General features: G+C 38.3%; 2 pseudogenes; one reads left to right on the top strand and one right to left on the bottom strand.

Moving 5' to 3' along the window:
- On the bottom strand, positions 1 to 26788 carry LOC135232062 (olfactory receptor 8U3-like; annotated as a pseudogene).
- On the top strand, positions 5148 to 14715 carry LOC135231765 (olfactory receptor 5AL1-like; annotated as a pseudogene).

Genomic DNA, 26788 nt, shown 5'->3' with positions numbered 1-26788 from the left:
TCATAACTGCAACATCTTTACAGTTTCACAATCTTTATCCAAGGCTTTCTTGGAGGCTTTTTTTCCCTCCTTGTTCCTTAGACTATAGAAGAGAGGGATCAACATGGGGATCACTACAGTGTAAAAGATAGGAGCCATTTTGTCTGTGTCCAGTGAGTGGATTGCTGTAGGCTCTAGATACATGAAGATTAGTGTGCCATAGAAAATAGTGACAGCCACCATATGAGAGCCACAGGTGGAGATGGTCTTGAGTCACCCCTGGGTAGAGGAAGTCTTTAAAATGGCAACAATGATAAAGATGTAGGAGACGAGTACAATTGAAGAGGAACAGATCATATCAAAGCCAGCAAAAGAAAAGATCAGCATTCCCTTTGTGTGTGTCTGAACAGGACAGATCTAAGAGGTGAAGGTCATTGTAATAAAAATGGATAATTACATTGGGTCCACAGTAAGATAGACAGAAAGTGATACTATATATATACATATATATATGGAACAGCCACTAATTGAATGCAGACTCTTTTTAAAGTTAATAGTGAGTAACGCAAGGGACTACCGATGGCTATATAACGACCATACATCATGGAGGCTAAAAGGACACACTCAGTGATCATGAAGGTAAGAGAGTGGCCCAGTTGTGTTGCACAAGCATGAAAAGGAATAGTCTTGCATTCCACAACAAAATTTACCATCATCTTCAGGGTAAAGGCAGATGAGTAACAAAAGTCTGCAAAGGCCAGGTGGCTGAGGAAATAGTACACACTTTTAAAATAATCTCTTAATCTGAATCCAGTTTAGGTCTGTGGAAATGTTCTTTGGAATTTATTTATTTAGACTGTCTCCAAATGTTGTACACTGTACATCATTTAGGTGCTTAATGATAGAGGGTGAAAAAATGTGTCTTAATCATGTAAAGCTGTTTATAATATGGAAAATAATCCTATTTTTTCCTTAATATTAGTACTATAAGTCTACTGAAAAAAAAATATAGAGGAAGAAGAAAAAAAAAGAAAGAAGTGGAAATGAAAGACAACAACAACAAAAAAGTGTTTAAAAATAGTACCAATCTGGATACCTAAAGATAAATAGTATTAATATTTTGGTTTTCATTTGTCATACTCAAATTTGCTAATTCATAATTTACTTATTAATTGATGTATTCAATCCATTATTTTTATGAGATGAGTTTATACCATAAAAAACCATTTTAATATGTTGTGAAAACCACTCACAGCCTTAATGCTACAATGTTTATTTTCCATATTTTTAAAGACAATACAACATAGATTTTGCTATTTCACTGATTGTTAATTTTAATTGAAACATCTTTCTTCTTTTACAATTCTGCATTGGATAGGAATTTCTGCCGGAAACAAATCTCTTCACCCTGACAGCAGAAGACATATTCAGACATAACAGGGTTCTCCTTCAACTGAATTTAATAGAACGCCCCAGTGAACTAGGGCCGTCTTCTCATATATAAACTGCTCACTTCATACACAATCAAGATTATTCAGACCTTGTCCTCTGGAGAGGTTTCCCTTAGAAGAACTGTATATCTATTTCATGGCCAAAGGCATTATTCAGCAGTAACTGAGTTCATCCTCTTGGGACTCACAGACAATCCAGAGCTTCAAGCCATGCTCTTTGGAGTCTTCCTAGTGATTTTCTTAGTTACTGCTGTGGGTAATCTTGGTTTGATTGTGCTAATTCAAATCAGTCCTCAGCTTCACACACACACGTGTTTTTTCCTCTGTCATCTGGCTTTTGTTGATTTTTATGGTACCTCCTCTATTACCCTCCGACATGTCTGTCAGTTCATCGTACTGTGGAGGCTTCTGTGTTGCTGTGTTGCTGGAAGCTATGCCACTGGTATTCAGATACCAGCAGGGTCACCCATGCAGGACAGGTTTCAGCTGACCTTTTAGACTAAGACAGAATAGGAAGGAGGACCCGGCAGTCTACTTCTAAAAAGCATTAGCCAGTGAAAACCTTATGAATAGCAGCAGAACATTGTCTGATATAGTACTGGAAGATGAGCCCCCCACGTTGGAAGGCACTCAAAAGATGACTGGGGAAGAGCTGCCTCCTCAAAGTGAGTGGACCTTAATGACATGGACGGAGTAAAGCTTTCGGGACCTTAATTTGCTGATGTGACATGACTCCAAATGAGAAGAAACAGCTGCAAATATCCATTAATAATCGGAACCTGGAATGTATGAAGTATGAATCTAGAAAAATTGGAAATCGTCAAAAATGAAATGGAATGCATAAACATCGATATCCTAGGCATTAGTGAGCTGAAATGGACCGGTATTGGCCATTTTGAATCAGACAATCATATAATCTACTATGCTAGGAATGACAACTCGAAAAGGAATGGTGTTGCATTCATTGTCAAAAAGAATGTTTCAAGATCTATCCTGAAGTGTAACGCTGTCACTGATATGATAACATCCATACGCCTACAAGGAAGATGAGTTAATACGACTATTATTCAAATTTATGCACCAACCACTAGGGCCAAAGATGAAGAAATAGAATATTTTTATCAGCTGCTGCAGTCTGAAATTGATCCAACATGCAATCAAGATGCATTAAAAATCACTGGCGATTGCAATGCAAAAGTTGGAAAAGAAGAAGGATCAGTAGTTGGAAAATATGGCCTTGGTGATAGAAACAATGCCAGAGAACGAATGCTGGAATTTTGAAAGACCAACAACTTCTTCATTGCAAATACCTTCTTTCACCAACATAAACGGCGACTGTACACAAGGACCTCTCCAGATGGAACACACAGAAATCAAGTTGACTACATCTGTGGAAAGAGACAATGGAAAAGCTCAATATCATCAGTCAGAACAAGGCCAGGGGCCGACTATGGAGCAGACCATTAATTGCTCATATGCAAGTTCAAGCTGAAACTGAAGAAAATCAGAGCAAGTCCACAAGAGCCAAAATATGACCTTGAGCATATCCCACCTGAATTCAGAGACCATCTGAAGAATAGATTTGATGCATTGAACACTAGTGACCGAAGACCAGATGAGTTGTGGAATGACATAAGGACATCATCCATGAAGAAAGCAAGAGGTCACAGAAAAGACAGAAAAGACCAAGGTGGATGTCAGAGGAGACTCTGAAACTTGCTCTTGAGCATCAAGTAGCTAAAGCAAAAGGAAGAATTGATGAAGTAAAAGAACTGAACAGAAGATTTCAAAGGGCCTCTCGAGAAGACGAAGTAAAGTATTATAATGACATGTTCCTTGCTGGAGATGGAAAATGAAAAGGGAAGAACATGCTCAGCATTTCTCAAGCTGAAAGAACTGAAGAAAAAATTCAAGTCTCACGTTACAATAGTGAAGGCTTCCATGGGGAAAATATTAAATGATGCAGAACGCATCAAAAGAAGATGGAACGAATACACAGAGTCATTATACCAAAAAGAATTAGTCGATATTCAACCATTTCAAGAGGTGGCATATGATCAGGAACCGATGGTACTGAAGGAAGAAGTCCAAGCTGCTCTGAAGGCATTGGCGAAAAACAAGGCTCCAGGAATTGATGGAATATCAACTGAGATGTTTCAACAAACAGATGCAGCGCTGGAGGTGCTCACTCGTCTATGCCAAGAAATATGGAAGACAGCTTTCTAGCCAACTGATTGGAAAAGATCCATATTTATGCCTGCTCCCAAGAAAGGTCTGATCCAACTGAATCTGGAAATAATAGAACAATATCATTAATATCACACCAAGCAAAATTCTGCTGAAGATGATTCAAAAACAGTTGCAGCAGTATATCGACAAGGAACTGCCAGAAATTCAGGCCGGTTTCAGAAGAGGACGTGGAACCAGGGATATCATTGCTGATGTCAGATGGATCCTGGCTGAAAGCAGAGAATACCAGAAGGATGTTTACCTGTGTTTTATTGATTATGCAAAGGCATTTGACTGTGTAGATCATAACAAACTATGGATAACACTGCGAAGAATGGGAACTCCAGAACACTTAATTGTGCTCATGAGGAACCTTTACATAGATCAAGAGGCAGTTGTTTGGGCAGAACCAGGGGATACTGATTGGTTTAAAGTCAGGAAAGGTGTGTGTCAGGGTTGTATTCTTTCACCAAACCTATTTAATCTGTATGCTGAACAAATAATATGAGAAGCTGGACTATACAAAGAAGAACGGGACATCAGAATTGGAAGATGACTCATTAACAACCTGCGTTCTGCAGATGACACAACCCTGCTTGCTGAAAGTGAAGAGGACTTGAAGCACATACTAATGAAGATGAAAGACCACAGCCTTCAGTATGGATTACACCTGGACATAAAGAAAACAGAAATCCTCACAACTGGTCCAATGAGCAACATCATGATAAACGGAGAAACGATTGAAGTTGTCAAGGATTTCATTTTACTTGGATCAAGAATCAACAGCCATGGAAGCAGCAGTCAAGAAATCAAAAGATGCATTGCATTGGGCAAATCTGCTGCAAAGGACCTCTTCAAAGCGTTGAAGAGGAAAGATGTCACCCTGAAGACTAAGGTGCACCTGACCCAAGCCATGGTATTTTCAATTGCATCATACGCATGTGAAAGCTGAATAATGAATAAGGAAGACTGAAGAAGAGTTGACGCCTTTGAATTGCGGTGTTGGCGAAGAATATTGAATATACCATGGACTACCAAAAGAACAAACAAATCTGTCTTAGAAGAAGTACAGCCAGAATGCTCCTTAGAGGCAAGGATGGCGAGACTGCATCTTACATACTTTAAACATGTTGTCAGCAGGGATGAGTCCCTGGAGAAGGACATCATGCTTGGCAGAGTACAGGATCAGCAGAAAAGAGGAAGACCCTCAACGAGGTGGATTGACACACTGGCTGCAACAATGAGCTCAAGCATAACAATGATTGTAAGGATGGTGCAGGACTGGGCAATGTTTCACTCTGCTGTGCATAGGGTCACTATGAGTCGGAACCAACTCGACGGCACCTTATCAACAACAACAATCTCTATTACCCAAACACCCTGGTGAACATTTTGTGTGATATTAAATGTATGTCACTTTTTGTATATGTAATGTAGGTGTGTTGTTTTATCATATTTTCAGTTTGGGAATTATTACTGCTCTCTGTCATGGTTAATGACTGGCATGTGGCCGTCTGCAACCCTTTACTCTGTGTACTTCTCATGCCTAGGAAAATCTTCATTCAAATGGTCACTAGCACATATATTTTTGGATTGACAGTGGGAATTGTACAGGCAGTGCCTACATTCCACATGTCTTTCTGTGACTCTAATGTGGTCAACCAGTTCTACCGGGATGATGTTCTCTTGATTGCTCTACCTTGTTCTGATACACATGCCAAAGAGCTAATGCTGTTAATTATTGCTGGAGTCAATGTGTTTCTCTCACTTATAGTTGTTCTCATCTCCTATGTCTTCATTCTCTTTGCCATCCTGAGGATCCACTCTGCTGAAAGAAGACAGAAAGCCTTCTCTACCTGGGCTTCTCATCTATGTTCTCTTACTATTTACAAAGGGACCTTGATGTTCATGTACCTACAGCCCAAGTCAAGCTACTCAATGGATAAAGACAAATTTTCCTCAGTGTTCTAGGCAGTGGTGATACCCGTGCTAAACCCATTGATCTATAGTTCAAGGAATCAGGAGGTAAAAAAGGCCCTGAAAAGAATTATTGAAAAAAAATATATTCTAACGATCAATGGTGAGATTCATTTTCATGAAAAAAATGCCAGAAACAGAGTTTGGAGTTTTTTGAGTCAAGTTTGTACAATGGTACAGTGCTAATAAGTGTAGGAATCCTTGCCCTCTGGGGCTCAGTTTATGGAAAATAGTTATTTGCTTGTCCTTTGTTTTATCCTTTTTGGTGGTGTTTCATAAATTTTTGTTTCATTGTTAAATTTTAAAATAAAGAAAAGAATTAACAGCCCTTTTTGACCATTAAATATCTCATCAATAGAGATAGAGCATACAGTTTCTTGAAATGATGAATTCTAAGTGGAGATGGGGTGAGACACCAGTATATTTCTAACTAGTACATAATATAACAACGACCTATGGACTAGGCCCAAATATTAACCCTGCCTTTTTGTCATTGTAGGGAATCCCTAACCCAGGCAACCATGGCATAGATCAATAGAAAGAGCTATGTACAATGAACAACACTTAAGAGATAGGTAATATAAACATCTAGACTACCTTTCCATATAACGTGTTCATACAATCCTGGAAATAGACTTTGTGGTTTCGACAGAGGGAAAGCAGTTTAAAATATCTCCGTAAACCAATGCGTGAACGTGTTCTCAGGCCCAAGTGTCTTTCAAGCTACCTTGCAATTCTCTCACATCTCAGTAGAAAAACTAAAATTAAGTTAATAATTACAGATTAATTAGAAATAAAACAATGCAAAAATATATAGTGACTTCTGTAAAATTTCTGTTCAAGATACTTTTATTGTGGTTGTTAAATTCACAAAACTAAAACACAAAAACCAACCCTGTTACCGTCAAGTCAATTCTGACCTCATACTGATCCTCGTAGGACAGAGCAGAGCTGCCCCATAGGGTTTCCAAGGCTGTAATCTTTACAGAAGCAGACAGTGACATCTTTCTCACACGGAGGAGCTGGTGGGTTTGAAGAGTGGACCTTGAGATTAGCAGTAGGGCACTTAAACCCTGGGCCACCCAAAATGGTATTATTAAGAACTAGAAAAATAATGTTAATTGGACAAAATATTCACAATAATTAAGGTTGATCTTGTGTGTGTGTTTGTATAAAAAGAAGGGGTTGATTGTGATTTTTCTATCTATTCATCTTTCTGTTTATTATTCTACACACATACATGGATGAAATGGTAATGAATAGAGTTCATTGCAGGGTTTGATCTATGTACCTTTAAATGCTTTCCAGCACAGTGCAGGATAAAATAAGTTCTTTTTCAGTTATTATCCCTTGTGAACAGAACTTTCAAGCATAATTCTCTGAGATCAAACTAAGTACACCAGTAGCAAATAAGAAATCCATGCTAGTTGTTAATTGCAACAGATTGAATTTCTCATCTAGAGTTGGATATTTGGTACAATCCAAATTATTAGTTAGTGGTGGGTTAATATACTTTGATCTAATGCATATCATGACCACTTGTTGAAATTTATAAATTTAGTAAGACCGATATTAAAGTATAAAAAAGTAAACCAAGTACAATTAAATGTTTTCCATGTTGTTTTCTAAAACGTTAGAATGATCTTTGTTAAGCAATTATTCTTTATTATACTTTGGCTCAGCAAAGTTATCTGTCATTTCAAATAATTGTTCCTTGCTTGTGAGGCAAATTGAATCCCAAAAGATCAACTATAACATAATTTGCTATGCTCATGAGACATCATTACATTGTTTCTCATAAATTTTAAAGAATGATGTAATACAAGGAAAAGCCTCTAGAGGGACTACAAACCATACAAAATGCACTGACAGTACTTAAGTACTGGTAAGTATTGTTGGCATTCCCAGAATTGGCTTCAAGACTAATTGAATTCTTTTTGGTTTTGTCATAGATTACTCAAAAACAGCAATGCAGTACTGAAAAATATTCAAGGCATTTGAGGTAGTAAAAAAGGGTTTGGAGTAACACAAACTTTGGATTCATATGTTCAATTATTTTACAAGTGTTTTTGGAGTATCTACTAATTGCTGTTGGGTATTGGAGGTAAAACTGGGGAAAATATAGAACCATTTTGGCTTACCAAAAATTTCAAATTTAGAGTAGGTTACAGACAAATTAACAGGTAGGTGAATAGTTCAGAGTAGCACATGAGAGATAATAAAAGCCCTACAGAAAGAAGTGAGATTTCACCTGGGATTGGAAGGAGAAGATGAAAGAAAGTAGCCAACCAGAGGGGTGAAGGTAAAGAAAGGAGTATTCTGACGAAACTATGCACAAACTATGTTGTCACACCTGAGAAACTGAAGCAACATGGCTGAGGCATGGAGATTACATGAGGGATGTCAGAAGAGATGAGACTAGTCTACAAAGCAGGAGTTTGTTTTCAAGGGTCGATTTAGTCACTTTAAGGACTTTGAACTTTATCCTAAGTTCAGTTGAAGAAAAAGTTAAGACTTGCCAGTTAGGAAGAGCTCTTGGGCTGCCATATGCACAAAGAGGGTTATAAAACTAGAGCCTAGGATAAAAGAGAGCAATATTTAGGCTTTTCCTCCAGGAAAGGTGTGATAGAAGTCTAGATAAAGAAAAGAATTCATGATATAGAGAACATTAGAAGAGGACGTATTTGAAAAAAATGGATTAAAAAATTAGAAGTGTTCAATAATTAATTATTTGTTGGTAAAAGAAGGAAGGTACATGAAATGTTTTCTTGGTTTCTCACCTGGATAAATGTCTGGAAGATGGTACCATTCACTGAGATAGAAAATACACGCTTTAAGGCATATGAATGGGGTGGGGTGGTTTTGAAACTCTGATTTTTCTTTCGAACATGTTAAATTTAGGTACCTCTGAAATATTTAAATTAATGTTATCTGGAAATCTGTTGGATATATGTACCTGGAACTTAGAGAAAAACCTATCTTAGATATTTAAGTTGATGCATCATCAGTACATAAATGACAATTGTCCTCATATCATTAAATGAGAGCTCTCAACAAGAATGTTCAAAAAGGAAATGAGTTGGCTAAGCGTTGAAGTCTAAAGTAAGATAGTCATTTAAAATATAGACAAAGAAAACATAGCTATCAAGGGAGAGTAAAAGTGGACAGAAGGATGGAAAAACCCAGAAATTCTGGCTACTTGAAAGCCAAAAAACAATGTTTTTTAGGATAAAAGTAAATGGTGTCCAATGCTACAGAGAAGTCAAGGGTGAAGTCTTCACTGGATTTGGGAAAAAGGAGAGTGTTGCTGTACTTCAAGAATGTAATTTCAATGCAATGCTGAGAAAAAAACATAACAATAGTACAATAGGTCAAGACATGAATGTGAAAGAGGGGGTAAGTGTTGGCAACTTTTCTCGGGTGTTTGGTAATGAAGGGTGGAAGACAAGAGCAGAGGTAGAGGGTTATCTTAGGTAAAGGGGCAGGAGTAGAAATGAAAGAACACTGGTGAGGTCTGACCATATACTTTGTTTATAGAACAATGCAAATGGTTGAATAAATTAGCAGAGGAGAAGATACGGAATGCAAAACAGCATGTGATCAAAATATAAGTTTAGGCATTAGAAATAGAGGTGTGCTTGATCCAAGCCATAGTCTGTTTGATGGCCTCATATATATGTGAAAGCTGGGCAATTAAAAAAGTACTACTGAAGAAGGATTGATGCATTTGAATTATGGTGTTGGTGAAAAATATTGAATATACCATGGACTGCCAGAAGAATGAACACATCTGTCTTGGAAAAAATACAGTCAGAATGCTTCCCAGAAGTGAGGATGGTGAGATTTTGTCTTATGAACTTTTCACATGTTATTAGGAGGAACCAGACCCTGGAGAAGGACATCATCTTTGGTAAACCAGAGAGTCAGTGAAAAAAGAGGAAGACCACCAAAAAGACGGATTGACACAGTGCCTGAGACAATGGGCTGAAACGTAGTAATGATTGTGAGGATGGCTCAGGACCAGTGTTTCATTTTGTTGTAAATAGGGTTGCTCTGAGTTGGAACCTACTCAATGCCACCTAACAACAGCATTAGAAAAAAAATATCCTCCAAAAAAAAAAAAATGGAAGCTGGTAGTTTTGCACAACTCTTCAAAAGAAGTTGAATTTTTTGTTTTGTTTTGTTTTGTTTTGTTATTTAAAATCTTATGATGGAATTATTGGTAGAGAATAAAGGGGTGGTATTTTTTTTTTTTATTGAAGAGTGTGAAGAAATTCAAAGGGCCTGAAATAATAGTTACATATAGACTGAGAGAAAGTTGATTCAGGAAAAAGCCAATCTTCTGGGGAAAAGTAAGTGACTACTTTTGAATATAAGTTTCTAATTGTTCACTTTTGCCTGCTTGATGTTCTTGGGAGTTCAGGTACAATTGTGAAGGAAGAATATTTAAAAATACCTAGATGTTAGTTGATCTGGAAAGAAATAAGACCAGGATGTTTAGGATGTTGACAAGAATAATTGTAGTAATAAATCATGGAATCTAAGCTATGTAGGGGAAGAACTAAAAAAAGGAGGTGACAAAATGGAAGAGAAATAATTAGTGGGAAATAGCGATATGAGTGGAAACCTGGTATGCAAAGTTGTATTGTCTGACTAAGATGTTAAAGGGAAGGGTTGTGATCTAAAGAAAATGTTCTAATTTTGAATATTTAGCATTTAATCAATTTCCAGATAAATAAGACCCAAGATGAAGCCATAAGAGCAGGAAGTTCAAGGCTGTTGCTGTTGGGGTCACTGATACCAAGATTTCAAGGATTCAAGGAACAATGCATTAAATGTGTGGTTTTTGTGGGCACTGATGCCAAATTTATGGAAAAGTAACAGAATGGTCTTGGTGCCAAAATCTTCAATAAATAAGGAGTGACATACGAATATCTAAGTGGCAACAATGAAGATGGTTTTAAGCTTCAAAGCATTAGAAGAGTTTACTCAAATGGATGATATAATAATAAGTAAAAAAACAATGCTCTGCGTACGAATAAGGCCTTGTCTTAGCTCCCAAATTTGAAATATGTGTAGAGTTACAAATTGAGCCACCTAGAAGAAGTAGGTCTTCAAGGGGAGCCAAGATTTAGTTTAACCAAACAAAAAAAAACATTGCCTTCAAGTCCATTCCAACAAATAGTGAACCTATAGGACAGAATTGTCCCATAGAGTTTCCGAGGAGTGGCTAGTTGATTTGAACTACTGACTATTTGGTTAGCAGCCTACTCTTTAACTACTGTGGCACCAGGGCCCCATTAGTTTAAGCAAGGGAGAATAAAATGAAGATGTTGGAGAGTTTGGCAATATCAGAGCAAGAGCTGCCCATATTTCAAAACAACACAACTATGTAAGTACTAGAGAGAATAAGAGCCAAGACGGGCAGGGATCAAAGTTAAATTTAGTGAGGCAATGGGAGAACGCTTTTCAAAATATTGCAAAACAAATAAACTCCTTGATAAATAACTGTGATGGGATTGCACACAGAGTAAGTCTCAATGTAAATAATATTAACACTACTAAGAGCTAAATTTTATTTAGCACATAGTATGAGATAATGGACAATGAATAAGGAAACCGAAGAAGAGTTGATGCCTTTGAACTGTGATGTTGGCGAAGAAGATTGAATATACCACGGACTGCCAAAAGAATGAACAAATTTGTCTTGGAAGAAGCCCAACTAGAATGCTCCTTAGAGGCAAGGATGGCGAGACTGCGTCTTACATACTTTGGACATGTTGTCAGGAGGGATCAGTTCCTGGAGAAGGACATCATGCTTGGCAGGGTACAGGGTCAGCAGAAAAGAGGAAGACCCTCAACAAAATGGATTGACACAGCGGCTGCAACAATGAGCTCAAGCATAACAACGATTGTAAGGATGGCTCAGGACAGGGCAGTGTTTCGTTCTGTTGTACATAGGGTCACTATGAATCGGAACCAACTCGACAGCACCTAACAACACAACATGAGATAGGCACTGCTCTAAGCGTTTGACATGGACGTGGGTTGCCTTTCCAATGCTGTTTTGTTTCTGGTAAGTGGGGGAAATCATTCCTCTGAAAAGAGATCATTGAATAAACTATGAATTGAGGTTAGGGATTCAAGGCTGAGACTAGTTAGTGTGTTACTCTTCTTCATCCCATGCTGATCAAGAAATGTAAAGGAAACCTAAACTCTCTGCCTCCGTTTGTATATCTCAAAATAAAGGTGACACCTATATTATCAACCTATAAGCTTGATAAAATCTGAGACAAAATAGTTAGAAAGGCAAATCACTTTGTGGTAATGTAAAGTTCATTAAAAGGGCCCTCCTTTTGTTTAGCTTGAAACCAGCTTGCATTTCTACAAATTCGTTTTAGGATGTTTTCCTGCTTTGCATTTGGAACTTGGAAGATACGTGATAAATGTGCTTTGTGAATCATTTAATGCATCTTTAACTTGTTCTGCAATTTTCAAATAGAAAGAGTGTGTTTATACTTCCACGGTATTTTTCTCCTTTAATTCACAAAAACTACACAACAATTGAAGAAAAAAAACAGGAATTACAGGTAAGAGAAAAAGATTTAAACGATCCTGAGTTTATGGTAGAGAGCTCAACAGTATTCAAAATTTTAACTCTGAACTTTTATATTAACTATTCTGGGATGAATTTTTGGAATTTATTTCATTTTTATTATGATTTTTTAAAGGATTTAGTATACTTTTTTTTTGTTTTTTAAAGGATGTAGTATACTGGGGCAGTACTACTCTGCCCTATAGGGTAGCTGTGAGTCGGAATCGACTCGAAGGCACTGGGTTTTAGTATACTTTTATTTAAAGTATTAAAATAACTTTAAAAACATTTTGGCATCTGTGTTCAAAAATCTGCCAATCTTTATTTCCTCTTGCTAAAAGTAGATATGCCATAGATTTTTCAGTTATATAAAATTTTAAATAAAATGCCATCTTTCTACTTTTACTATTCCCTACATAATCTCATGTTTTGGAATTTCTGCCTAGATCAGATGCCTTCATTCCAAATGCAGAGCTAGCACGAAGATTGTCCTGGGGGGTCAGAATCATCTTCTAACATCTGCTTGATGATTACCAGCAGACTGAAGATTACTTGGAACTGTGATCTGGAGGAGTTTATTGCAATCTTTTCACGGCCAAAGGCAGCCATTCAGCTGTGACTGAGTTCGTCCTCTTGGGACTCACAGATAACCCAGACCTTCAAGCCATTCTCTTTAGTGTCTTCCTAGTGATCTACTTAGTGTCCTGGGTAATCTTGGTTTGATTGTGCTAATCCAAATCAGTCCTCAGCTTCACACACCCATGTATTTTTTTCTCAACCATCTGGCTTTTGTTGATTTTTCTTTTACTTCATCTGTCACCCCAAACACCTTAGTGAACTTCCGGTGTGAAGTTAAAAGTATAACATTTTATGCGTGTGTCACCCAGGTATGTTGCTTTATCACATTTGTAGTTTGTGAATTGTACTTGCTTTCCATCATGGCATATGATCGGTATGTTGCCATCTGCAACCCTTTACTCTATGTCGTTCTCATGCCTAGAAAACTCTGTATTCAACTGGTTGCTAGCACATATGTGTATGCTTTTACTGTGGGTCTTGTACAGACAGTGATGACATTCCATTTGTCTTTTTGTGACTCCAATATGGTCAACCACTTCTACTGTGACGATGTTCCTTTGGTTGCTTTGGTCTGCTCTGACACCCAAGTCAAAGAGCTGATGTTATTAATCATTGCTGAGTTCAATACACTTTTCTCTCTACTGATTGTGTTAATTTCCTATGACTTCATTGTCTTAACCATCCTTAGGATCAATTCTGCTGAGGGAAGAAAGAAAGCCTTTTCCACCTGTGTGTCCCACCTGACCTCCATCACAATATTTTATGGGACCCTTATTTTTATGTACCTCCAGCCCAAGTCAACCCATTCCCTGATCAGAGATAAATTTGCTTCAGTGTTTTATGTGGTGGTGACTCCCATGCTAAACCCACTGATCTACAGTTTGAGAAACCAGGAGGTAAAAAATGTACTGAAGAGAATTATGGAAAAGTTGTGTTTGGCTATCAGATAAATGAAGAGCCATAGGGCAGGGATCACAAAACTTAGAGTTATATCTTGTCTAGAGTCACAGTCCTGGTAAATGACAAAGCCAAATCCCTTATTTCAAGTGTTCGAGCACACTATTCTGAGGTATAGTTCTGTAGACTCAAGGTGAGTTTCATCCACTGTTTATTTCCAATAATCTCTACATGAAAATCATTTTGTAAATTTTATTTGGGTTGTTGAAAGAAGAGTGTGGGAAGGAGAGAGGGAGGGAGGCGAAGAGAAAAATAGAGAGAAATCCTTTTTGGATATGTTATCCTTCAGCAGTAGAGTTTTAGGAAATACTTATTTTACCTGAAATCCATATGATATTGAGAATAGATCAACATCTGATATCTTACTTTGAAAATCTGCTGCCGGGATAATCTGGAAACCATGTCAAAGTTTAATAGCAGGTGTTTTGGGTTGGAACACTCTGAATAATTTTCCTAGTAGTCCACTTTCTCTGCACCCAGCTGGGAAAGATAACTCAAGCAGAGTTACCCTGACATTGAGCATTTAGTGGCATTGATTCTGTATCAATTTAGATCATTTGGGCTACTTCATACCATTATGATTCACTGCCCATATATATGAATGTGTGGGTAGGCCTATTCTACATAAATGTGTGGTTAGAACTTGGATTCTTCATTCAAACAGTTTGGCTAACCATTTTAGCTTTTCCAATTAATGTGATAAGAGAACTAGCTCACATTTCTGTATCTCAACTGCCTCATCTGCAATAGGCAAGAAGAGTTCCTTTCTCTTAGACTGATTGTGAGTAGAACTGCACCATAGAGTTTCCAAGACGCAGCTGGTGGATTTGACCTGTGGACCTTCTGGTTATCAGCGGAGCTCTTAAGCACTGCACCACCAGGGCTCTGATTGTGAGAATTAGATCAGGTTATGAATATGAAGAGTATTGCCCAGTTCCTAGCACATAACAAGCAATTTATAAATGTTGCCTATTACATTTAATTATTAATATTATAACTACACTAATGGTTCCTTTGATTCAGTCTTAGAAAATAGAGGAGCATTTTTGGAAATAGTTGCCAACATGATATACTTTATTTTAAAATCAACAAAATGAAGCTATAAAAGCTAAAAAGTTATATTCTTGTGATCTTTTAAAACAATACAATGCTTTTAAATTTCTTTTGTGTGTGTTGATGAGCACATTTTTAATCGATTTTTTAAGAGGGAGCAATTCTCTCATACCAGCACTTCGATGATACTGATAATATGCATTGCTTTCTTGATAAAATGAATCAATTCATTCTTGTTATATTTAGTAAAGATTAGGTTAATAAATTATTAATTTATTTAGTTACAAACTTTTAAAATAAAATTGGAGTTAACATCAATTGTGTCTTTTTGGTGTGTCGGGTGGTTAGTGCAGTGTTTTTAAATAAACTGTTTCAGTTAATTTTCATAATACCCAGCTGAGATAGATATAATTCTCCATTCTATCAAGAGAATAGTCAAAGTAGGTTATGTTATTTACTAGCACATGCATAGCTGATATCTGAAAGAATAAAGGTTTGAATCTAGTTTTGTAAAACCATAAAGCTCATTTTGTAATTATTTCTTATACTTCCAAGGACAATTGTACAATGATATGGTATTTTAAAAAATTGGAACTAATTGAATGCAGACTCTTTAACATCAGTATTGAATAATTCAGGAGACTACAGATGGCTACATAGCAACGATAGACCATAGAGACTGTCTTTGTTATCTAGTGCTGCTATAACAGACATGCCACAAATGGATGGCTTCAATGAACAGAAGTTTATTCTCTCATAATCTAATAGGCTAGAAGTCCAAATTCAGGTCATCAGCTCTAGGAGAAGGCTTTCTCTGTCTGTCAATTCTCCAGGATGTCCTTGCCATCAGGCTTCCCCTCATCTAGGAGCTTCTCCTACACAGGGACCCTGGGTTCAAAGGACATGCTACGCTCTAGGTGCTGCTTTCTTGGAGGTGTGAGACCCCCCATCTCCCTGCTCCATACTGTTTTTTATATCTCAAAAGAGATTGGCTTAAGACACAATTTAATCTTATAGATCTCATCAACACACCTACCAATAACCCATCTCCTTAACATCATAGTGATCAGGTTTACAACACATAGGACAATCACATCAGATGGCAAAATGGTAGACAATAACACAATACCAGGAATCACGGCCCCACCAAATTAACACACATAATTCTGGGGAACACAATTCAATCCATGACAGAGGCCAAAAGGAAACACTCAATGATCATGAAGGTAAGAAAGCAGCCCAGTTGTGTTGCACAAGCATGGAAAGAAATAGTGTTGCATTCCCCAACAAAGTTCACCATCATCTTTGGGATAATGGCAGAGGGGTAAAAAAGATCCATGAAGGCCAGGTGGCTAAGGAAATAGTACATAAATGTGTGGAGTCGAGTGTCAATCCTGATTAATATAATCAATCCAATGTTCCCCAGAACTGTGACCAGATAGATGAATAAAAATACCACAAATCATGGAGTCTGGAGCTCTGGCCTGTCTGTAATGCCTTTGAGAATGAATTCAGCGACTTAAGTGATATTAACAGCAGCCACTTATATTCGGTGAATGTTGTTGCATTTGGAGAATAAAAATGGCAACTCTCGTGGCCTCTGTCAGTGTAGAGGAAAGATGATCATTGATGTCTTGTCAGCCTTGAATTACATCATCAGATGGGTAAAAAGTGCACCTTAGCTTTTATCTGCCATTCAGAATAATCTTCTTAAAAGTTATTTTTCTTTCTAATTTTAGAAAGTAAGAAATCATCTTGGCTGAAACAAAATATTATCTAATTTAAACCCGTTGCAGCAACCACCACTAATATTTCACTGTTCTTGCTGCCGTTATCTTTTCTATGCACATATAAGCACAATGGGAGTCCCTGGGTGATGCAGATGGTTAATGTACTAAGCTGGTAAGCATAAGGTTGGAGGTTTGAGTCCACCCAGAGGTGTCTCAGAAGAAAGGCAGAATGACCTACTGTTCAAAAATCAGCCACTGAAGACCCTCTGGAGATCTACTCTGACACACACAGGGTCACCATGATTTAGAATTTACTCAATGGCAACTGACGTTTTTACTTGCATATGGTATTTAAAAATACTCAATTTTTTATCACAAAGTCTTTTCTTTCAGTTCCAACCATGAAGTTATGATTTGAACCCTAATTGAAGATAATTATAAGATTACCATATAAGGTAATAATAAAGTAGGCCATCTTCACTGAAAGATGATCTCAGGGGAAGAGGTTTATTTATAATTTTTTTTCTTTTTTGCTTAAAATAGAAACACAAGTTTTTTTTCTTTTATTGCTTTTATAAAACCTCAGGATTTATTGTTGTCCCAAGTTGCTTGTCAAACCAAAATCAGAGGAAACTGTATGGGGACATAAATGTATCAATGAGAACCTGAACTATGGTAGATATTTACTACTAAGTCCTGGTGGTGCAGCGATTAAGAGATCAGCTACTAACTAAGAAGGCAGTTCAAAATCCACCAGCCACTCTTTGGAGACCATATGGGGCAGTTCTACTCTGTTCTATATGTTCACTATGAGCTGGAATCAACTCAATGGCAACAGGTTTGGTCTGGGGGTACAAGCAATTTGCAATCAGTTACTACCTTAAACTTTGGAGGTTCAAATCCACCCAAGAGTACAATGGAAGAAAGGCCTGCTCATAAGCTTCTATAAATATTACGGCCAAGAAAACCTTATGAGGCAGTTTTACTCTGTAACATATGAGGTTGTCATGAGTCAGAATCCATCTGAGGGAAACAGGTTTGGTTTGGTTTAATAGACAGAGAGAGATAGATAGAGAGACAGACAGACATAATCAGCAATGCCTATTGAGGACATTGGATCGGACAAAATCAAGAGAGTATAAAAAGGTAAGGGCATAATAACCTTCATGAACCCCAAAAAACAGATCATCTAAAGCACAGATAATAGAAACAGAACTTCCAAGTTAGAGATTCAATGAAATAGTAAATAAACTCAGAGACTGCTTTGTTCTAGAAACCAAAAGTATATTCAACAGAGTCTAATGCTATAGAGCTGCCAAAGGCAAAAACCAAACAGATAAACAAAAAACCGTCATTAGATTTGGGAATAGGGAGATTCATAGAGAACTTGGTGAAAAAATATCAGTGGAATGATGGAAAACGAAGGTAAATTACTCTAGGTTGAGCTATAAGAGTAACTGAGAAAGTGGAGATAGATGCTCCAAGATATTTAATTGCGAAGTGGTAAAAGAGAGACAAAAGATAAAAGAGTAACTTACATAAAGGTTCTGAGTAGATGGAAGTCAAAGGTTAAGGGAGGGGGGTTATATTTTATTTTATTTTATCTGTCTTACAGATCTGTAAGGTTGATGTTGAAATAACTTGAGAAAATGTGGTGATAAAGGCAAGTCAAGTTAACTTATCCTTTGCTCTGGATGGGAAAAATTTCAATTATGCCAGCTTTCAAAATTCAGAACCCAGTTTACATTTGTGGAAATATTCTGTGGAAGTTAGTTTTTTAAAACTCTTTCCAAAATCTTTATATCATTTAGATGCTTAAAGGTAGAGGGTAAAGCAATGTGTCTTAGTCATCTAAAGCTGTTTATTACCTGGAAAACGGTTTACTAATGTACACGTTGTAAAAGACACAAAGACAGAAAATTAGCAATCTTAGTTTTTCCTTAATATTAGTATTTAAGTCTATTGAAGAAACAAAGAAAAGAATTAGTAGCAAAAAAAAAAAAAAAAAAAGAATGTTTAAAGTTATACCAAACTTGATACCTAAAGATAAATAATATTAATATTTTGGTTTTGAAATTGTCATATTACATATTCCACACTTAATTCTGGTAATTCATAATTTACTTGTGAATTGATATATTCAATCCATAATATTTTGAGATAAACTTACAGTACAAGAAATCATTTTAACATGTTGTAAAAACCACTCACATTCTTAATGCTGCAATGTTTTTTTCCTATTTTAAAGAAAATACAACAGAGATTTTGCAATTTTATTGATTGCAAGTTTTAATCTAAACACTCTTTCTTCTTTTGCAATTCCCCAGTGGATTGGAATTTCTGCCTAAAAAAAATCTCTTCATACTGACAGCCGAAGAAATATCCAAACATAACAGATTTCTCCTTCACCTGAATTTAACATAACATCCTGGGGATCCAGGATCATCTTCTGATATTGATCACCATCTTCTCTAAATTGATCATTTCCTACAGAATCAATATTATTAAGACCATGTGGTCTGGAGAGGTTTCTTGTAGAAGAATTGTATATCTATTTCATGGGCAAAGGAATTATTCAACATGACTGTGTTCATCCTCTTGGGACTCACAGATAACCCAGAGCTCCAAACTACTCTCTTTGGTGCCTTCATAGTGATCTACTTAGTTACTGTCATGGGTAATCTTGGTTTGATTGTATAAGCTCAAATCAGTCCTCAGCTTCACACACCCATGTACTTTTTCCTCTGTCGTCTGACTTTTATTGATTTTTATGGTACCTCCTCTATTACCTCAAAAACCCTGGTGAACTTTTAGCATGAAATTAAGAGTATGTCATTTTTTGCATGTGTTACTCAGATGTGTTGTTTTATCATTTTTTTAGTTTTGGGATTATTACTGCTTTCTCTTACGGCCTATGACTGGAATGTGGCCATTTGCAACTCTTTACTCTATGTAGCTTTCATGCCTAGGAAACTCTGCATTCAGAAGATCACTCAAAAAAAACCTGTTGCCATCATGTTGATTCTGACTCATATCGACACTATAGGGCAGAGTAGAACTGCCCCATAGGGTTTCCAAGGAGTGGCTGGTAGATTCAAACTGCCCACACTTTGTTTAGCAGCAGAACTCTCAGCCTCTGGGATACCAGAGATCCAAACGGTCATTAGCACATATATGGATTCACCCTGGGAGCTGCCCAGGCTGTGTGACTACATTCCACATGTCGTTCTGCGACCCTAATGTGGTCAACCAGTTCTACTGTCGTGATGTTCCCTTGGTTGCTCTAACTTGTTCAGACACATTGTCAAAGAGCTGATGCTGTTAATTATTGCTGGATTCAATGTGTTTTGCTCTCTTATCATTGTTCTCATCTCCTTTGTCTTCATTCTCTTTGCCATCCCGAGGATCCACTCAGCTTAAGGAAAACAGAAAGCCTTTTCTACCTGTGCTTCTCATCTATTTTCTATTACTGTACACTATATACTATGTGATCTTTTTTTTTTTTTTTTAATGTGATCTTAGTGTTTATGTACCTACAGCCGAAATCAAACCATTCACTGGATAAAGACAAATTTGCCTCAATGTTATATGCAGTGGTGATCCCCATGCTAAACCCATTGAACTACAGTTTGAGGAAACAGGAGGTTAAAAATGACCTGAAAAGAATTATTGAAAAAAAAAAAATGTTCTAGTGATCAATAGTGAGATATGTTGTCCTAAAAAAATGCCAGACACAGAGTTAGGAGATTTGGGAGTCAAGGCTTGTACAATGGTACAGTGTTGATAGGTGTAGGAATCTTTGTCCTTTGGGGTCAGTTTCCTAACATCTAAAAAAAGCTCCTTAAAAACAGGTATTTCATTGTCTTTTATTTTATCCTTTTTGTTTTACACATAGTAGGCATTTCATAAGTGTTTGTTTAGTTATTGAATTCTAAAATAGAGAAAAGAATTATCAGTCCTCTTTGACCATCAGATGTTTCAATAATACAAGTGAAGCATACAGTCTCTTTAAATAATGAATTTATCTTATTTCACTATGATTGGCCACCCACTTCATGTTAAGATCAATATGTGTGTAGTCATGTTAAACTTTTGTTGTTGTAAAATACATTTTTTTCTGAAGCAATGTTGTGTGGATTACCATACCAATGAATGTGGCAGTCTTTAAGCCATTAGAAGATTTCATTCCCTCGTACACTGCACTTACGGAAGGCAAATTCATATACAAAATATGTATTGATTCAGTGCAATAGAGTCTTTCTAGTGACTTACAGACCATTGTAAATAGCCCTGGAAAGTTGGTTAAAGTACTAGGGATAGTAACAGAACATGGCATTCTGGGAAAGAAAAGGGAAGGTGATTTCCATTTATAAGGCAGATGCTCTAATCCTCCTGGCTATTGCAAACATACTCTGCTGTAGCTACTTACTAGTAGTTAAAAACTAAAATCAACATGTTTTGTGCCTGTTTCTCCTTCCTAAAATTCCATTTTTTGTAGACTTGTTACTCCAGATACCCTAACCAACTGTCCAGGTCTGTTTACCACTGCCTATGAGTCAGTGTGTATACAAATCTAAGGCCACAAGCTCACCAGATAAAGTGGACAGTTAAGTGTTCTACCCGCTGGGACTATTATATCTAAGTGGAAATAGGATGAGGAAATGTTGCTGGGTGGAAACCCCAGGATCTGTTCAGGGTGACTTGTCATAGCCAATAAACAAGAAGCTCAGGTGGGAGAAGAAAGTCACCTCTATTTTGTTGTACAAGGAAAGGAGCGATTGGGGGTGCTGCCTCCAAGACTGCTGGCAGACAGCTTGGGGAGGTGGGCTTTTACAGAAAGCAGACAAGGAAATGCAAATTCATCATGAGCATTCAGGATTGACCTTCACTCAAGTGCTCAGGGCTTGGGGATGGCTATGCATTTTCTCTAAACAAGGATTTGATTCTCTGGCAGGATATTTATGTGTATTTTGCACTTAATGAGCTAATAGGTTACCTGAAGTGTTGACATGGCATAGAAAATCTGCTAAGACCAGTTGAGGCCCACCATGACTTCAAGGACAAATTCTGGCCCATTTTATACTATCTCGTCAAGGACAGTTTCAGAAAAATGTGCAGGCTATTCTGCTTAGTGTAGGAGGAAAGCCAGAGCAGGTGTCTCTTAGAAGTGCTGAGCCCTGAGGCTACCTTTGTCTCCTTGAAGTGTTGAGCTCTGAGGCTGCCTGTCTCATTTCCTCTTTTTATTTGAACCGTGACCACTACTGGTCAGGGTTCATTCTAGACCACTGTGCAGCTGCATATTTTGCCTGGTGGGAAGACTCTGGTGAGGTGACAAGCTGGATGTAAAGTTCTGGGATTTTGTGGAGGTTAACTCTTCATTGTACCATCATTATTAAAGAAGTTTTGGGTCAGAAGGTATTAAAACATGTGGGAAAAAACTTGGATGCAACAGCATAGTAAAATCCATAAATCCAAAAACTCCAACCCCCCTGCCGTTGAGTCGATTTAGATTCATAGCGACCCTATAGGACAGAGCGTTCCCAAAGAGCACCTGGTGGATTCTTCAAAAAGCCGACCTTTTGGTTAGCAGCCATAGTTCTTAACCACTGTATCACCAGGGTTTCCGAAATGCATAAGCAGATAAAAAGAAATGAAAACACTTCTTGTATCCAGGAGGTACTGGGTAACCAGGAAGTGAGCCAGCTAAGAAGGGCAGTGGTCCCTAACACTCTGGAGCCAGATAACTTGCTCCCAAACATGTCTGACAATTTGTTCTACAATTCCTGAGTTATTCATCCACATGCAGCAAGAGGTATTGGCTATAGCCCAGACCCCTCCTTGATTAGCTAAGAAGAAGTTCATCACAACGTGGTTATCTAAAACCACTCTAGCTAAAGCATCTAAGGATGTTTGTTGGGTCCTAACAGCTTGAGTTGTTGAATAGGCAATGACTTGTGAGGAGTGGGACAGTTTGTGGAGGAGTAGTTCGTGGGAGGCTATGTCTATACAAGGGATAAAGAAACTAGCTCTAAATAACCCCCATTGGACAATGTCCTGTAGGCTGCGTTTAGTTCGGTGAGCTGTGGACACAGAACAGTTAGTTACATTAAACACTTGAAATGGGGTAGTGAGCCCAAAGAGCACTGCCCAGTCATTTTGGTGTTGAGGTGTCAAATAACCCATCTGTACAGGGGTCAGCTGGGCCAGACAAAGACATATCCTGAGTGGAGGGCACATGCTGCTAAGCAAGATGTGTTATTTAAGAAACTGGTGATATTTAAATATCAGGGGTCCTGGTGACAAGACCTATTACCAAAAGAGAAAATGTGGGGAGTTTTGGTCTTCTTGGCAAAGGCAGAAGGTTAGTGAAAAACATGAAAAGTAACATTGGTATCACAGGTAGGTCTATCGGGATGGTCTACTAGCACACAACTTTCTTTCCAAATGGAAATAACTTGGTTACAAGATGGGGAAAACACTTCACTGGTTGATTCTCTTGGCTTTAAGGATACCGTCGATGCTCCCATTAGGCATTGGGAGTAAAAACTGTAATTGACATGGACAGTTTTACTGGGGGTTAGATTGAAGCATGTATCTGGAGCATGAGACAGGTGAATACTTTTATGGCCATGGACTCAGGGTTTCCTGGTGTCCAAAGGGAAATGCCTGTTAGGCTTTGGACAAATTGGGTCAGTAATAAACTGTCAGGATCTTCTGAACTCCAAATTGGGAGAGGGTGACAGACCCAGCAGTTTTTTAAATGTCCTCCTGTAGCAACGGCTTGACTAAGTTTGATGATAGCCTTGTCTTTCTAGTCTTCTTGGACTGTGGTTTCAAGGCTGTGTGTAAGTTCCAATTAGTGGCCAGGGAAGTTGCCACTGATTGCACCACCAAGGCACAAAATGGGGCCCATTGTCACTGCCAATAGAGATGGGAAGCCAAAATCAAGGGATAATTTCGTTTAGGAGGTGTTTCACAACCTCAGTGGCCTGCAAGGAAAAGCTTCAACCCAGTTAGTAAAGGTGTCGATAAAAACTAGTAGATATTTGTAATTCCTGGGAGCTTGAGACAGTCAGTGAAATTCACTTGTCAGTAGTCTGCAGACATTGTCTCAGTTTGCTGGACCCCTGGGGATGATTCAGCAGTGTTCTTTGGATTATTTTTCACACAGGTGGGGCAGCTCTTTATCATTGCTGAAATAGTGGACCTTTGGTCCAATTAATTGTCTCTTAACTCAATCATATAGTCCATCTTGTCCATAATGGGTGGATAGGTGGCCTCTCTGTAGAATAGAGTGTATGAGTTTTTATGGAATGAAAATCTACCCATGAAGGGTGTACAGCCATCCATCCTTGTTTAAAGTGCCCTCCCCCCCCCATCTTGGCAATGTTTTTATCTTGTTAGGGACAGTCCAGGGGGAGGTCAGGTGGTAATAACTCTAAACGGGAAATTAGCAGGGCTACTACAACAGGTTTCTGTTGGATCGTAGCTTTATTTTCTCTCGCATCTGCTTTGTAATTACCTTTGGCCACCACGATGTCCACTTTCTAATGCTTTTTGTAGTGTACTACTGTTCCTTGGGTGGGTAGGAGAACAGCTCATAAACGCTGTAAGATCTCTTGAGAATATTTAATGTCCTTACCTCCTGCTTTCCGGAGGCTTTCCTTCCAGATTGCCACTGTGCATGCAATACCCCAGGCATGTACTTGGAATCAGTACAAATAGTTGTTCTCTTACCTTTGGCGATTTTAAGGGCCTGCAACATGGCAATGAGCTTGGACTTCTGGCAAAGATACCTGGGGGAGGTGCTCTAGAACCTTTTCTAAAGTGACCACCACATATCCAGCTTCTCTTTATCCTTGTTCAATGTAACTGCTTCCATCAGTGAACAGCTCAAGGTCTGCGACTGGCGACAAGTAGATCATCCACATATTGAGGAAGACACCATTGGTTAGGGTCAGTTGTCACAATTCTCGGACTAAAGCTGATCTAAAAAGAGTGTGACTGTTTTTAAAGAGCTGTGGGAGGACTTACCAGCCAATGCAACTTCTGTGTTTGTCCTGTTCCTGGGTCCTCCCACTCAAAGGTGAAGGTTTCTTGAATTTTTCCTCCATTTAGATGCAAAAGAAGGCATCTTTCAGGCTTAGAACAGTGAACCTAGAAAAGGTGGGCAATAAGGTCAACAGCAGGATATATGGTTTGGGGACTACAGGGTGGACCATAACAGTTCCCTTGTTGACAGCTCAAAGGTCCTGAAAGAACGGGTAGTCTCCATTTTTCTTCTTCATTGGCCGCACGGGGGGTGTTGAACATGGTCTGAGCAGTCCATGTTTCTGGTATCTGGTGATGATTTTGCCCGGTACCTGTCAGGCTTCAGCTCTGATGGGATACTGGTTAAGCCTTGGGAGAACTATACCAGGTAACAATTCAGTGACAATGGGAGGGACATTTTTGCTCTCTCCTGTACTCTGTTGGCCCACACCTATGACACTACTGCATCTCTGATAACTGGATCAACTAAATTTGGTATGTTCTTCTTTCCTGTAATTAGTTGGTGGCCCAATAGTGTGGGCCATTTGTAACTGCCACCTGTTTTTTGTAAAGGAAGGAGTATATTAAAGATTTTCCTTGTATAGAAAAAGTTAGAGGTTGTAGGAAGGTAGGGCGTTCTTTTCTTGATACTCCCACAATGGACAGCGTCTGTCTCATTGGGGTAGTTTCTTTTATCATTAATTTTTTTTGAGGAGAGGAGTCAGAAGTGAATGGACTGCTCCAGTATCTACCAGAAACTTTACAGGTTCTCTCTTCCACCTTCATTATAACCAGAAGATCAGGTGAAGGACTTGCCTCAGTTTGACTCATCTTCTAGTGGCATGATTGGGCACTGCGTCACCTCTCTGTTTTTTAGTTCCTTTGGTTGGCATTTTGTACACTCTTATTCAATGTCTTTTCTCTTTACATCAGCTGCACCTGTTTCTTTTCAAAGGAATGTGGGGCCTTCTCATGTCCTGAGGCCTTCATCTCCCTCTTCTTATTTATTTCTTTAGGGGATGGCCTCCAGCCTGCAAGCCAGCAGCTAGGAAGGTTGCTTGGTGTTTTAGATTGTGACTTTCTTGCTTGCTCCTTATCTCAGTTAGAGTAAACTTGGCAGGCCAGTCCCACTAGCTGAGAGATTTTTAACCCTATACCTCCTTGTACTTTCTGAAGCTTTCCTTTAATATTGGGGGCACTTTGCCTAAAAGATTATATTAACCATGAGAGTATTTTCAGGGCTTTTGGAATTCAGAGCAGTGAACTCATGAGCATGGTTCTAAGATACCATGACTCCCTCAAGAACTGGTGTCGACCGGGGCATTTTCATTTTCCCTAACAGACAAATGAGGGTGCCCAAAGTCGTTCCGTTCTGTGTGTGAGGGCAGCGAGCCCACTGGCAGGACAGAAGGACCAGGGAGGGGTGGATATGAAAGTTGAGGGGGCTTAACAGTGGGGGCTATACCGGTTGGTACGCATGCTGAAGCAGTGGGAGCTGTAAGATCCTCTTGGGAGTCAAGAGAGAGGACTGGCAATTGTGATTTAACAGTCTCTTTCTGAACTAAGATTTTATGTTTTTCTGTAACTCTTTGTTCTAGTACAGAGTCATGAAAACTTTTACCTAATACTTTTTATCTCATTTACCCTTGCAAGGATAGAAAAGATCAAGATGGAGGACAGTATCGTTAAGAGACCAATTTGCTGGCTACTTTTACTCATCTGCCAATTCATACTGAGGCTATGTGGCATTACAAAAGAAAATCATCTTTTTCTTTTTCATTGGGTCTAACCTGAAATAGCCCCAGTTTTTAAAGATGCATCTTATTTGGCTGCATTTCAGGATCTCATGAACGTTCCTCATTTCCCAGACTCACACACACTTATACTTTCACACAACCTAATTCAGTGCACCAACAGGCACCCAAAGTCTTCTACACTCTCAACCATCAATATTCCTGCTTCCTGGGACTCTTGTAAGAACTTATGTTGGAATTACCCTGTTACTTACCAAACCTAGAGCCTTTTACCCCCTCAATGGTAAATACTCCCTCTTCTTTGGACTCTTCTAAGGTCTTATCTGGGTGCTTACCAAATAATCTCAGATACCTAGAGCTTTTTATGCCATCAATGGTCAATATTCTTGCTTCTTCAGCCTCTTTTAAGGCTTTTACCTAGGTACTTACCAAATAACCGCAGGCACATTTCAT

The sequence above is a fragment of the Loxodonta africana genome, chromosome 7 (genome assembly GCF_030014295.1).
Source record: "Loxodonta africana isolate mLoxAfr1 chromosome 7, mLoxAfr1.hap2, whole genome shotgun sequence".
NCBI lineage: Eukaryota > Metazoa > Chordata > Mammalia > Proboscidea > Elephantidae > Loxodonta > Loxodonta africana.
This window is presented reverse-complemented; position numbering and strand designations above follow the sequence as displayed.